Source organism: Gallus gallus, chromosome 1, assembly GCF_016699485.2.
Source record: "Gallus gallus isolate bGalGal1 chromosome 1, bGalGal1.mat.broiler.GRCg7b, whole genome shotgun sequence".
Taxonomy (NCBI): Eukaryota; Metazoa; Chordata; class Aves; order Galliformes; family Phasianidae; genus Gallus; species Gallus gallus.
Window position 1 is genome coordinate 56563849 of NC_052532.1, and position 13368 is coordinate 56577216.

At 43.7% G+C, this 13368-nt stretch overlaps 1 long non-coding RNA gene across 1 annotated transcript in view; it reads right to left on the bottom strand.

Annotated features, from left to right (window-relative positions):
* Window positions 1-8360: 8360 nt before the first annotated feature.
* LOC112533565 overlaps window positions 8361-13368 on the bottom strand; it is a 93702-nt gene continuing 88694 nt past the window's right edge. The window contains exons 8-11 of the long non-coding RNA XR_005844235.2: window positions 11645-11722; window positions 10014-10205; window positions 8848-9045; window positions 8361-8725 (exon numbers count right to left, since the gene is read on the bottom strand). This is a non-coding gene — a long non-coding RNA (uncharacterized LOC112533565). The remainder of the gene's footprint in view (window positions 8726-8847; window positions 9046-10013; window positions 10206-11644; window positions 11723-13368) is intronic.

Consider the following 13368-nt stretch of genomic DNA (forward strand, 5'->3'; position numbering starts at 1 on the left):
AATTTCAAATTTGGAGTATAAAAGTAGTTATTGACCTACATACCAAGAAATAGCAGGTAACAGCAACCAGATCATCGTCCTCCAGAGAATTGGATTGGGAACCAGCCTCTTACCACCTGAGGACCATGTGCAGGGCCACAGCACAAAGGGAACAAAGTAGGTCCTCAATATGGGACACAAACCCACAGGGCTAAACATGGCAGAACCAGTAATGGTTCTATTGACAGCAAGCCAGGCACAACTAGATGAAAAATTTCCACACCAGGAACCATTTAAGTGTAGATACTAAAGACCACCACCCAGTAGCAGAGTTCAGATGGAAATAGCCCCAGGCTGACCTGAACTGGGTCCTGGTGTGGGGTGGAGGTACCAGGTGAGGCTATTCAGGGCCGTTAAGGCCCATTAGTGTCCATAGGCTCAGCTGGCACTTCTATAGGTTGTTCTTGAAACTACAGAAGACCTTGAGCACACAATCATGGCTTGTAGTGCATGAAAAACTCTGCAGAAGTAACTGGTGCAAGACAGCTAAGGAAAACACGCTAAGGGTCTAGGCCTATGAACGTTTTTAGTCTTCCATGGTGCTCAAGCATATGCATAAAGCCTCCTGAGAAACTCAAGTATAGAATAGAGCAACTCTTATGAAAACCTGGGATGATGCAGTTCAAAGGCTCAGACAAAGAAAAATCAGTACCTTGTGTACAGGATTTCTATTTTCTTTTCATATTTTTTAAGGATGTAATATTTCTTTTCTTCACTTACTGTGTTTTCAAGCACTACCACCAAGAGGTCTCTAAACTATTTCCCTTTTCCTGGCACAGCAACAGCTTTTGAAAAATGATGATTCTAGAGATCCCTTCTGACCGTAGTTATTCTATGACTCAAAGTGATGTGGAGTACTCAGCTCACAGCGCTTTTAACTAAACAATTTTCAAAGACGAATGCAGAGAAAAATCAATGACTCCTCAGGACTGTTGAGTTGGAGGTATGCAAAAGCACTATCTACTTCTGAATGTGCCACAACAGGATTTTTCACCTGCATCATAAAGTCATGGAACTTGTTTTCTTTGGTCAAAACCAGCAAGCCCCATTATGAGCCCTAAATAACTACACTTTAATGTTCAGCAAATACAGTTCTGACTAATTTGGTGACCTGTAAGTGCAATGTGAACTCAGGTCAAATTAGTGACCAACATATTTTTTTTCTGAAGAGAGCATAAAATTCAATAGGCATATGGTTAATGCATGCATTCATACAACAGTAATTTCCCTAATAAGTTTGCATCACAGAAGCTAGTAATTACATTATGCAACATTTTCAAAACTTGTTCCGCACATTCATGATTAACCACATCACTATGTGCATGTGTCTATAATTTTGCTCTCTGAGCTGTGGCTCCTCGTGGGAACTACTGTTCTTGCATCAGCATTTGTCACTCATGGTGAAGTTAGAGGAATCTGATTCATGAGCGGAATCTTGCACAGGAGCTGTTCTCAGTGCCCTGCTTTTCACCTCAGGCTTCTAGAGTCTGTGAGTTTACCAGCTGGAAGGTGACAATCCCAAACAAGAAGCCAATTAAGATGAAAGCAGCAGTTACAGAGTCCTCCAAATCCGTGGCCCCAAAAGCTGTGCTTAACTGCAACCAGGACACCTTCCCACTGACAGTTTCCCTGTGCATTGCTGCTGCTGTGTCATGACAGCCAATTACTCCAATTCGTCAATGCCAGCAAGAAGCCTCTTGTCTTTAAGCTTTATTCATGACCTTTAAACAGCTATGGTAGGGCACACAACTTCAACAATCAGTGGGAGTTGGATGCCTAAGCTGATTACACAATTGGATATTCTAGGTTGGATGGGGCCCTGGGCAACCTGATCTAATACCAGGTCTGGAGGTTGGCAGCCCTGCCTGTGGCAGGGAGGTTGGAACTTGATGATCCATGGAGTCCCTTCCAACTCAAGCCACTCTATGATTCTTTTATTCTATGACTTCATGGGTTGCTCCATTACGTCACCGCTCTCATCATCAACTTTAAACACATTAATCTGTTGGGCTTCAGTGCAACCCTCACACGATATGTGTCACTTTGACAAATGGTGAACCTCCTCCTGTGCAGCGCAAGAATGGACATGGCTGCAGCTGTGTCCAGGACTGCTGTAGATGCCTTAGAGCCAGTGCCTGGAGTCGTCATGCTGGAAAGGGCCTAGCACCTGCTGTGGAGCCAGAACCACTGGATTTTCAAGACTTTGCCATGATAAATGTGGGGCAGTTTGACAGATAAGGCTATAAAGGAGTGATAACTTTTAACATCTGGGCTTGTATTTTCAGGTGTAAATGGAGCCATCTTCATTTGAAAATGTTAGGAAATTCACCCCAAGTCCTGACTTGTCCATGGCTACATATAAATAGCACAGGGGTGTTACTGCCATATCTGCAGCTTGGCAGGAGTTATTCCATTGTGCAGACTTTGACTCCATGGCCTTTGAAGAGCCTGAGAACAAAACTCAAAGGAAAACATTGATATTAACCAGTGTCATGGCAGGAAAATAAATAACCAAGCCATGCAATAAAGCAGCCATTGTCCTGCCTTGCCAAGGGAATATATATTCTGTTCTCACATTTGTTTTAAAGTGTTAGGAGGCAGAAGTAAATACTGCAGTGCACCAACCTGGCAAGTAGGAGTCCATCTGAAAGGTGCTCCCTAACTTTGTGAGTAGGAAGCTGCATTCCCAGGGGATGACATAGAATCATAGAACCATAGAATCCTTTGAGTCGAAAGGGCCATTCAAGTCCATCTAGTCCAACTCCCCTACAATGAACAGGGTCACCCACAGCTAGACCAGGGTGCTCAGAGCCCTGTCCAGCCTGATCTTGAGTGTCTCCAGGGATGGGGCATCCTCTGCCTCTCTGGGCAACCCATTCACCAGCACAGAGCAGAGAGGCAGGATCATCTTCTGCTGGCCTCGCTGCTTTTGATGCAGCCCAGGACATGGGTAGTTTTCTGGGCTGTGAGGGCACATTGCTGCCTCATGTTCTGCTCACCATCCTCCAGTACCCTCTGTGAGAGATTATACTTTTAGTCTCAAAGCTTGCCTGAGTGCTTGCAGGCAGCCTCTGCTGGACAGGCCTCACCTCTGCCTACACTTGGTTGCCGGGGCAACAAAGAATGTCCTACAGATAAGCAACTGGAAGAATGGGTTTTGTGCAGCCAGATCACTCCTGGGGGATGGGCTCAGAGGGGTCTAGCTACCCAAAAGTAGAAAAGCCTGTAGAGAAGTGCCGTCTGTGCCACTATCAGAGGAAACCAGGAAAAAAAGAAAGAAAAGAAAACAAGAAAAAAAGAGGAAAAAAAAAGACTTTTTGAAAGGACTCCTAAAACAAATCAATTCCTGGATACTCTCACCACCGACCTGAAGACTACCGGCTCATGGGATGCTGTGAATCCACTGTGGGACTATTTCTGCTTTCTATAATGAATTCTTGCTTTAATTTCCTATCTTTCTACTGTAGCTTTCTTCTCTATTCCCCTCCCCCAAGTCTAACTAGGATTTGTAACAAGCTGGTTGGGCAACATTTGCCTCCTTTAAAGTCTTAATCTCATTAGGTATATATATGCATCACAAATCTTCCTCTGCCTCCAATAACTGGTGCAAGACACCCACAGGTCCTTTCTGGCAGGTCTGTGCTCTATTTTTACATCCCCCAGCTTGTGGATTGATAGTGGAGACTGCCACAACCCAGGTGCAAGACTTGGATTTATTGACCCTCATGAGGTTCTCCTGGGCTCACTGCTCAAGCCTGTCAAGATCTCTCTGGATGGCATCTCATCCCTTGGGCATGTCAACCACACCACACAACTTGGAGCCATCTGCAAACTTGCTGAGGGTGCACTCTTCTCCACTGTCAATGTAATTGATGAAGATTTTAAAGAGCACCAGTCCCACTGCTGACCCCTGAGGGATGCTACTTGTCACCCATCTTCATCTGCACATTGAGCCATTGACCACCTCTCTCTGGGTACAATCTCCCAACCAATTTCTTGTCCATCAATCAATCCACCTGCCAAATCCATATCTTTCCAATTTGGAGAGAAGGATGTTATAGGTGACCATGTCAAAGGCCTTACTGAAGACCAGACAGATGACATCAGCGCGTCTTCCCTTGTCAACTGATGTGGTTATGCCATCATAAAGAGCAACAAAGTTGGTCAAGTAGGACATGCCCTTGGTGAATCCATGTTGGTTATCCCATATCACCTCCCTGTCTTCTATGTGCTTTAGCATAACTTCCAGTAGGATCTGCTCCATGATCCTCCCCAGCACTAAGATGAAGCTGACAGGTCATTAGTTCCCTGGGTCATATTTTCTACCCTTCTTAAAAGTGGGTAATTGCTTTTTTTCCAGTCACCAGGAATTTCACTTGGCTGCATGACTTTTCAAACATCAACTGTGGCTTGGTAGCTACATCAGCCAATTCCCTCAGGACTCTGGGATGCATTTCATCAGGACTTATGGATGTTTAGGTTCCTCAGGCAGTTGCAAACCTGATCTTTGCTTGCAGCAGGGTGGGCATCACTCCTCCAGTTCCCACCTTCTGAACCCCCCACTTGAGGGCTGTGTATAGAGCAGACACTAGTGAAGACTGAGACAAAAATTTTGTTGAATACCTCAGCCTTCTCCTTGTCCATTGCTACTAGCCTATGTTTAATAATGTACATTTATTGATGAGGTATGCAGTGAGAAAGGCAAATACTTCCCTCTTGCCTGGTCTTCCAGCAGCATTTAAGACCAAGATTTTTCCCACAAGCACGGTGCTGTCCCATGTGCTTTGCACAGGTCAAAAGGGCAGAGTTCCCAAAGATTTCCAGAGTCTGCAGTGTGGCACAGTGTTTTGTGATAAATTCAAAGTTACTCAACAAATTATCTCATCAGAGCACTGAATTGAGGGTGCTGGCAGTACTGCTTAGTCACACATATGGTGCTTTGCTGTGATTTCCATTTCAAAGTCTACTATCACTTATTTCTCTTTTTCTCACAGCTGCCCACTCCCAGTGTTTGCAGCCCAGAATAGACTGCTGGCATATAAATAGGGTTCTCTCTCTGCCACACATGGTGGCATTGCAGACAGTACCATTCCCACTTAATTTTAAGATGTTAGTTTCGTTAACATTGTTCTGTCTTTTTCCTGTCATGGTGTTGCCCATTCTAGGGTGTAGGACAAATGACAAAACAAGTAGTTACATACAAATTTAATCAGCAGGGAAAGCAATGTCAAGAAAAAAATCACGGATAGATAGTGATAGGACACTTCAACTATCACCATAAGGGAGGGACAGTTTTAAACTAAAAGAGGAGATTTAGATTAGATGTCCGGAGGAAATTTTCCACTGAGAGGATGGTGAGGCACTGGCACAGGCTGCCCAGAGAAGCTGTGGATGTCCCATCCCTGAAGATGTTCAAGGCCAAGTTGGATGGGGCCCTGGGCAGCCTGATCTAGTGCCTGATTAAGTTGTTAGCAACACTGCCCGTGGCAGAGGGGTTGGAACTAGATGGTCCTTGACGTCCTTTCCAACCCAAGCCATCCTATGATTCTGTGAAGGGCAAAAAAAAACCAAAACACCACCACCAACAACAAAAAACTAAGACCTGACTAACTCCAAGAATCCACTGCATGATTCTTGTGAGATTCAAAATGAGTACTTACCAAACCAGCCCCACATATACAGGAGAAATAAACCTTGCTTCAAAGAAACCCTAGGCTTTGGGCAACACAGTTCTCCAAAGACTAACTCATGGTACATCCTTACCACATCCTGCCTGCACGGCCACTTTGGGCACTGTCACATTTTCCAGCCAAGCACAATATCCTGTACTGAATTCTCATTCAGTTTCACTCAAGTAATTGTAGCCATGTCCTAGTGTCCCCAGCTGTTTCACTTTTCTGACCTACCTTAAAGCGTTGCACAGCCTCTTGGGTCATACAAATGGGCAGCACTGCTATCTGCAGAGCCACTGTGAAGAGAGATGGTACCTTCACACTTCATGCTGGTGTTAGAGCAGCTGATGGTAGCGGCGCTCCAAAAGCTTAAGAGGAAACATGAAAGTAGAGCATGGTGTAAAAAAAGTGTTTTTATTGTATGAACAGATTCTAGTAGAACATGGGAAAGAGGAACTGACAGGTTCCTGTTTTTTTTCCCTTGCTTGATGTATACTTCCTATTCGCAGTATGTGCTTGGAGAAAGCTTGAAAATTCTATTTTGCACTCAAAGAGATCTTCCTTTTTCCATTTGGCAGATTCCTTCTCATGATGAAAAAAGATGAAACAAAAAGAAGGATGAATAAATCAACAGCTCTTTTTCTCTCATCTCTGCCTTGACTTTTACAAGCACTGGTGTCAGGGCTTTACTCTAATATACATATTTACATTTTATATTTCTACGCCATCTTATATGATGTGGTATGGATGTCACTGAAATAAAAATAACAAGTCAAATTTCAATTAGAGGTGCTTGAATGGGTTTCCTCCACATATTTTTAACCAAAAATTGCTTTTCAACCAAAATAATATTTCATCTGTGCTCTAAAACTTCAATTTTTCCAAACAACAAACCCAACCATCACTTTAAAATAGCTTCTTGTACTGTCAGCAGAAGTCAAGATTTGATTTTTCAGAAGCTGAAACACTCCAAACCAAAACCTTTTCTATTTTAAAAAATGGTCAAGAATTCTAATAATTTTAGACAAAAAAAATATGGTCGTGTTTCCAACCACTTTGTGACATTAATAATACCATACAAATGCTCCCCCTGTTGGCTGACTTTTAAAACCTATTCCAACCATAATAGCAGTGCGTATGAAGAGATTCTTTCTTTCTTTGAAAAAAAAAATAATAATATGACACAGAAGAATAATTTATTCAAATTACTGCCAATCGACAAGGCAAGTTTAATTAATTTTTTTACAGCCATTAAGGCAAATGATTTATGCCTAGAACTAGATAATATTCACACATTGGAACTCTTAAAATTTAATTTTGAAAGGTTTGCAATCTAATTTTTCCTGGACCAAGAAAAGCGCTCTCTGGCAGCAGAAAGAATAGTAACATTCTATTTTCTTGTGGAGTGAAAAGGCACCACTCTGTACCATTAAGAAAACACTTCTCTATTAGCGTTGACAACAATAATGCCGTAATACTGAGGAGGAATTTGGGAGTTTTGTTTATGCACATTAAATTTCCAACAAGTAGTTCTTTAGGAGCCAGAGTGGTTTTGTGTGGAGAGGAACCTTCCTGAGCCTAACAGTTGCCATCAAGAAAAAAAAAATTCTGTTTCCATGGAAACATCCGAGGTGGACCAAGCATGGATTAATCAAAATACAATGAAGCCTTTTTGCAAGGTACCAGAAAAAAATCGAGTTTAAATTGAGCACCGCTGCTCTTTCCTTCCATTCATGCTAGAAAGCATGGGAAATTCTCCCCGAATGCCTATGTGACATACAGTTTAATTAGCACGGTAAAAGTTAGTTTCCTTTATAATTATAATTACTGGATGGTTATGAACCAAGATCCAAAGAAGTATTAACATGGAAAAAAAAAAAAAAGAGAGAGAGAGGGAGGGAAATAAAAAAATAATTGAAAAGTGCATTTACATTCCTCCTTTATTTGCAACTGATTTTATCAAGCGGTTCTCTTTATGTTTAAGAAAAAAAATTAATAGCTTTTTCTGTATTCTTAGCACTGGAGGCTCATTCCTTAGCACTGAAGGCTCATTCTGGTATTCAAAATCCGAGCTATGGTCTGGGGATGTTTTTTTTTTATTAATCTATATGATATCATACCATTCTCAGACAAGAAATTTCTGCCATCAGAATTTAGCTGTGAATTCTGCCATTGCACAAAGATGGACAAAAGAGGCTATGTAAAAGCCAACCTCCCTCAGCTCATGTTGTCAACAAAGACCTCACTGAAAAGCTGCGACATCCTCCATTTTTATCAGAACATTTTCAATGAAATTCCTCTTTTGACCATTCTTTGAGTTGGCAAAATAAACACTTGTCTTTGTTTGTTTGTTTGTGACAATAACTGAAGTTGTTTTCTACTTATTCCATGACTGGAAGAAGTTAAAGAATATGCTGAAGGTAAAAAAAAAAGCAGCGCGCCATAATTGCAATAGAAACCAATAGATGTCAAATGATTGCAAATCCTCCATTCATACACAACAACATGATACTAATGTCATAGATACAAATGCACTTCCACTTCTAATCCTACCTTGGAGAGAGGCTCTGGTCTGAAAAACCGCCAGCAAGAGCATTGGCAGGGTTCCACTTTTGTGTTTTTCAAAGGTTTGGTAGCAAATACACTCACTGATTTTGTTCCTCTTTATTTTATTACTTTCCAGCAGGGAGCTGAGCATCAAGCTGGGTTTTCCATTTCCAGCATTGCCATTAGTAATAAAGGCTATGTCAGCCAAATTATGATCACAATAATCTGCGAGTAGTTGCTCTGTTATTAAGAGATTTGCTCAGCCATTGCTTGGGGAAGAAGCCCCAGGCTGGCAAGTGGCACGTGTGGATACCTCAGTGTGTGGGGAGGATGAGCACTACCAGCTCCCGCAGGTTTAAATGAAGTAGAAAGCAGCAAATACTTCATTTCAGTCATTCAGGCGAGCGTATGTGACTCTGAATACTCAACAGCATGGTCTGCGCGATCACACACTGCAGCGACACATCCTAAGAAACAGATGAGAGTAAGTTAGTTTTTAACCACACTTCGGAAATACTCATAATACGCTACGGATGGGCTAGGTGATTTAGTGGTCTTTTCCATCCTTAATGATTCTATGAAGTATTACCTGGGGCTGATAACACGGCACAGAAGCTTTCAGGGCAGCATGGGGACAGGCGCATCCCCCTACTCATACAGCAATGGTAGGTGCACAGAGCACCATGGGGGACAAGGGCGAGCAGGAATCACTCCACAGAAGCCCAGGTGAAGCTGTGCAAGGGCATAGGCATGCTGAGTGGCACAGATGTCCTCGCCAAGATGTCAGCTGTGGGAGATAGGGACATATGGAAACACAGCTTCCACTTCAGTGAAAACACGGCCGCATGGCATGTGGAGGAATTAACTCTTGAAGGGTTGCAGGAGAGACCAGAACTGCCCTATTGCTGGGGCTGGGATGTGTAAGGAGAGGTTTGAGGATGCTGAGTAGGATCAGGGTAGGGGGCATTCCCTGTGCCCCCTTAGGCACTGTCCCCAACTGCAGATCTGCTCTCCCTGCTCCACACTGCATGCCTCAGAGGCTGCTCCCTCACTCACCAGCCCCTTCATCCCCTCTTTGTAGGGACACAATGAGCCTTCCAGGCTTTGTCTGCACTGGTTGGGTAATGCGACATAAGGAGAGAGGGGTTACTGAGGACCTCTCCAAGGAGCCTGGCACACATCTTCTGCTGTCCTGGATGGCCAGCTCAACTCTCCCAGCTCACATGAAGAAGATGATCTCCTGCTCTCAGCAGCCAACAAAGAGGATGAAGGGCTTTAACTGTCATTTGTTGGGTTTCTGTCTGAAGCAGATTGAGACCATTTTCTTTCCATCTGTATTCTTCCCCCCTCTTTAAGCTAGTGCTTACTGTCCAATACCTCTTCACATACGCAGCTTCTTTCACTGGTCCATTTCAATATAAAATTGCCCCAAAGGTCAAAATCAATATGAAGGTGCAAGAAAATCCCAAAGCTACCTGTCCCTTCCTCAGCAGCTGTGCTGATACAGGTTGCCAGATCCCATCTCACACTACCCAGGCCTGTACTGGAGATGCAAAAGTTGTTGAACATCACAGTGTTAGACTCAGCAACCCAGCATTTCCTAGTGTGAGCATCTTTCACTAGGAAATTTGGGTTGGCCCTGGTGGAAATACCCCTTCAGAACAAACACCTTCTTACTAGGGAGTCCCTTTCTGTGGAGAATTAAGCAAGAAAAGACAAAAGAATAAAGTTTCTCCTTGATACCTATGACAATACCTTTCTGAGGATAACACAAGTCTTCTTTTTGAGACAGCCACAACATCTCTCTATATCGAATGCTTTAAACACTGATTTCTTTACAGTGCTACATCATATAGCACTGGGGATGAGCCACCAACATCACTTGGGTGACAAGGGACATCTAGTGGCACCACCATGCACACCATGCAGACTCGCAGTTCAGCTTTGCTGTTAGGAAAAATAATAATATATTCACAGTAAGAGACCGGTTATTTCAAAGCCCTGTAATGGGTAATAAAGCATGTAACCTACCCCCTTCACTCAGAGAAATGTATAGCTCCACTGCAGCTCATGACTGTATGCAAACACAATAAATCAGAACATGGCCATAACACGACTCTGCTGCTTTGGAATAGAAATCACTTTACAGAACATGGTTCAAAACGGGAGACAAAAACCAGGGAGGCTGAGGCAGCTTCTCACAGCAAGATGGAGGCAGACTGGGGATGGGAGCCTCAGACTTCTAAAGGCAGCACAGGAGCACAGGATAACTCAGGTGGGAAGGGACATCGGGACATCCTGAGTTTAACTTCTTGCTCAAAGCAAGGTTAGGTCTGAGCTCAGACAAGGCTACTCTGTCTCTTGTCCTTCCTTCAGATGTGCTGAGAAGAGCCCACCACCTCTAAGTGAAGGCATTCAAGGCCTTTCCTGCCAAGCCACTCTCCAGCCTCTATCAGCTCTAGGGTTCATCCTTCACAGGTGCAGGACTCAGCATTCATTCTGGCTGAATTTCATGAGGTCCTCATTGGCCCCTTCCTCCTACTTATTTGAGTGCCTATTTGGGACTATTTGACCCTGGAACATTTGCAACCAAAGTTAGAGTATATTTTAGAAATTTCACATGCAGGGGGGATCTCATCAGTCCCTCAGGAGTTTATGAACTCCCAGGTGGTCTGCTCCAAACCTCCAAAGGGTATATGTAAGGAGAAACCTCTCTCAAATCTGTGTTCTCTTTTTCCCAGCTGCATTATAGACTGCACCTTAAACAGGACACTGAAAATAGTAGGCACTTAACATGCACACAAATCTCATGATTTCAAACATCCCAAAGGAAATAGAGATGAGAACATTCTCCCACAGCAACATGGTGTGGCATGACTTCTGTTGAGGTTTGTGCAACTGGATTCCTCCTCACACAACAGCTTCAGCCTGGAGTTAGGCAGGCTCATACAGTTCTTCCTTCCCCACTGTTGGTGCTATGGCTTGTCAGGTTGCATCACTAGAATGGCCAGAAAGCGGCCCTGCAAGAAAAGGGAGTGGAGTGAGAGCCAGGATTACATCCAGCTTGATTACTTACATCAGTAACGAGGAGTCAAAATACTTTCACTACAAACTTAGTGACAAAATCAATTTCACAGAATTTTCTTCATAAGCAGCACCTTGTTACATTCTCACATCTGTGTGCTCCTGATGAGTAAGATTGGTCTGGACACCAGGCACATGGGCAGAGATTGAATCGTGGAGACTTGAGGAAGAAAGGGTGGCTCGGGATGATACAATGGCACCCAAATCCAAGGCAGACCGGTCAGAGAGTATTTCATTGGGAAGGAAAATGCTACAGGTATTCACACACGCAAATCCTACAGATGGGTCTTTTAATTACTCACCAGCAACCATGGAGCTTCGCAAGGTTTCTGCAGTCTCCATGCAGAAGGTACATAGCAGTACCGAGTGTCGATGGCAACCTAATAGGAAATAGCCAGTCCTTATCTTTCTTTCCTTCAGGCCATGTACATTATTTTACTTTTGATAATCTTAGACAGTTTGCTATGGGAGTTCTTATGGTGGGACAGCTGCCCTGAAGGAGACATCCTGTTCTCCATCTCTCATTGTCTCCGTGCTTTCCCTGGTGGTTTTCCAGCCACTCCTGGCTCTCTCCCTCAGGCTTCCAGACGTGCCTTTATTCTCTCAAATAAGTTCCTGCTGTTGACCAAATCCGTGGTTTTCTCTTTATTTTTATGAACAGATTTTAACAGTTATTTTATGGGTTCAGCCAAAATTGGTACCAATAAAATGTTTAAATTGCAGACCCTGAAAGTCTCATAACGAGCAACGTAAACGACACAACTCTTATAAAAAAATCCTTTGTGAAATGAGATTATAATGCTAAATAAAAACCTCTCTCTACTCTGCAATTTAAAATAAAATACAGCAATTAGGTGATTTAAGCAATGAACGTGCAAAGAAGAAATCCAGCTGAGTGCCACATAATACCCAAACTGAAAATGCAACTATCACAGTAATGCTTCTTATTTTAGAGCTTTATTCTTGCTACGTGTCAACACACTGGGAAAGCAGGGTGGAGATGGGTGAGAAAGGAAGGCCAGGAGGACCAGCTGGGGTTTTGGAAGACCAGGTTGTATGTCTTTCAACACAGAGGTGAGGTCATGCATTAGGCCTCAGGTCAACCTGGCAGCCTGCTTTCACTAAAATGGGACAGTTGTGCTTTGCTCTCTTCTACGCACTTTGTGCCAGGGCTCCTGATCCCTGCAATGCCCATAGGCCACCTCCGGGATCCCACGCAGGGCTGCAGTGCTGAGCCAGCAACAGCCTGCGTGGGAACTATTTTCATAGGGCTTATAAACTTCACCTGACAAAACCCTCCCAAAAAAACCTGAGGTTTCAGCTCCACTGAAAGAGCTTTGATGCTCCTGTCTTTCCAGGTAGCACCAATATATATTATTTTTTTTCCTTTTCTGCAGCTCTGACCTGCCTGTCTTAGCTGTTCCTGTGAAGGCATTAGGGAAAAATACCCAAAAAACAGAGCAACAGTGGCTGTATCCTGCCAGGTGGCCAAAGGTCTCTGACCTCAATGCAGAGCTCTCCCATGGCTGCAGCCTACCTGCATCTCAGCCCAGGCTCCCCACATGTGGTTAAGAATAGCTCATTTATTTGTTTTCCTCTTATGCCCTGTTCCAAAATAATTACGAAGAAAATTTGTGGCTGGGAGGGAGTAAAAAATGGCACTTTGGGAGGTACAAGAGAACCACAGAAACCCTGACTCATCGAGCTCACTTTCAGCTTGTTTGCCTGTTTGTCTCTTTCCATCCATCCCTTTTTTTTTCTACAGATTTTCCCAAGTGATCCCTCCTAGTCTTCTTGCTTCACCCATTCACTTTCTTTTCCCTTGCTCTATTAGTTTCTCACACTTTCTCAATCTTTCCTTTCCCTGCCCCCCTCTACCTCCCCCCCCCTGGCTTTTTACTCCCCATTCATTCCCCCTGACTGCCACCTTCTGCAAACACTGTGACCCACTATAAAGCAAGGTGTTCAAGAACCGTGTGGATGTGGCACTGAGGGACATGATTAGTGGGCACGGCGGGGATGGGCT